The 1789-nt window shown below is 35.1% G+C and overlaps 1 non-coding gene across 1 annotated transcript; it reads left to right on the forward strand.

Moving 5' to 3' along the window:
- The first annotated feature begins 735 nt into the window (after positions 1 to 735).
- TRNAN-GUU (transfer RNA asparagine (anticodon GUU)) lies at positions 736 to 808 on the forward strand. Its single transcript has one exon. It is a non-coding gene; the product is annotated as a tRNA-Asn (tRNA).
- The last annotated feature ends 981 nt before the right edge of the window (positions 809 to 1789 follow it).

The raw sequence follows: 1789 nt of genomic DNA on the forward strand, positions 1-1789 counted from the left end.
TTTTCGTTCCATTATATATCAACATAATGACAATTTCTCACTATAGACAGAGAGTTGTCTTTAAAACCTAAAAGGTTCTGATTTCAACCACAAACTAGGTGTTTTACAAGCCTTTCTTCGCTCTTCCAGTGTTGAATTCAGACCTTTTCCTCCCGGGGGGATTTATACTTTACCGGGGGGGGGCAGGGGTGGAACCGACAGCAAAAGAGACAATAATTCAGATCTTACCTAACAACAACAGGCAGTCTATCTAAAAGGAAACGTAAAAAATAGAGTCAATTAAAGAAATAGAGCTTTCATTTGTTTATATTTGTTTTTGGACGATCATGCTTTTTTTTTATCTACTTACCATTGTTCTTTACATGCTTCGTACGTTGACAATACAGCACATTCTGGTTGCTATGGAAACAAAAGAAATCACAATGCCGTTATAAATACTTATCGCACTAGCGTCCGGTAAGTAAAAAACAAGGTATATACTGCCCTTGGCAATAGGGCTGCCAACCGTCCATAATTTTTCTGGATTGCCAGGAAATCGGTTTCTTATGCAGGAAAGAAATTAAATTGCAAATCAAGCTTTCAGGTATAACTCCCTGTAAAGTTTATTTGAATAATTTCGAGGGAAAAATTTTTCCGGGGCCGGGTATCGAACCCGGGACCTTTGCTTGACGGTTGTCAGCCCACTTTGAGGTCTGTGGATATAGAGGGAAAAGTTGGACCGGTGTCTGGTAGAGTTCCCGGGTAGCTCAGTTGGTAGAGCGTTGGTACGTTAAACCAAAGGTCCCGGGTTCGATACCCGGCCCCGGAACAATTGTTCCCTCGAAATTATTCAGAAATTAAATTATTTCCAGGACGCATAATATCCGATTTTTTTTCATTGCAATTTTATATTATTCTGAGACTGGAAAGATGTACTTACTCCACAAGAATGCTGGGACACTGTTTTGAAGACATATAGTGTGCCAAAGATAATTGATGAACAAATACATGCTCATGCAGTGCTCATTTGGAGCGAGGTTTTTTTTTTTTTTTTTTTTTTTTTGCAAATGAAAAATCTCTGGACTAACCAGAGATAGCCTACCATAGGATATCAGAACTCTTAGTAAAGATGAACTTTATTATGCCCTGTACAGAATATTTTTGTTTTGTTACCACAAAGAACTAAGAAAAAAGCAAAAAAAGCAATAAGTATTCTTTTTTTTAACTATAATCTTAATGTAACTAGCCTAGTAACATGTAGGCCTGTATCTGTCCTTGTGCTCTTAAATCGAAGGCTTTAATGTCATCTATTTTAATGTTCAACTAAATATTAGCCTAATTATAATTGTTTCTAATTGAGTTTCAAAATACAAGTGCAATTTCATTGAAATGCGTTTTAAGTGTTTCTAATGATTCACTTATTTTTAATGTGTCCTGAATTTCAGTCCTCTGGAGTTGGCAACCCTTCTTGGCAACGACGTTTATCTATTTCTTATAGGAAAAAAGTTTACTTATCAAACAAATTTATGCAATAGTAAAATTTAAAAATATATTTATTTAAATGATGATCGTTCAAAGAATAATGTGCGATAAACATGCGTTAAGTGCTTAACAGAATCTTGGAAACTGAAAAGTACTCGGCTTCGCCTCGTTTTCTCAAACTCTTTACAGATCCGGTTACAATGCACTTACCACACTTGTATCGCAATATACTATTTAAATACTACTAATTGTTAATATAGGCATTAACTTAAAATGTTAATATTTTTGTGCAAAACATTATGAATATGAGCTGTCCTTTTGTGTAAAA

The sequence above is a fragment of the Periplaneta americana genome, chromosome 9 (genome assembly GCF_040183065.1).
Source record: "Periplaneta americana isolate PAMFEO1 chromosome 9, P.americana_PAMFEO1_priV1, whole genome shotgun sequence".
Classification (NCBI taxonomy): Eukaryota; Metazoa; Arthropoda; class Insecta; order Blattodea; family Blattidae; genus Periplaneta; species Periplaneta americana.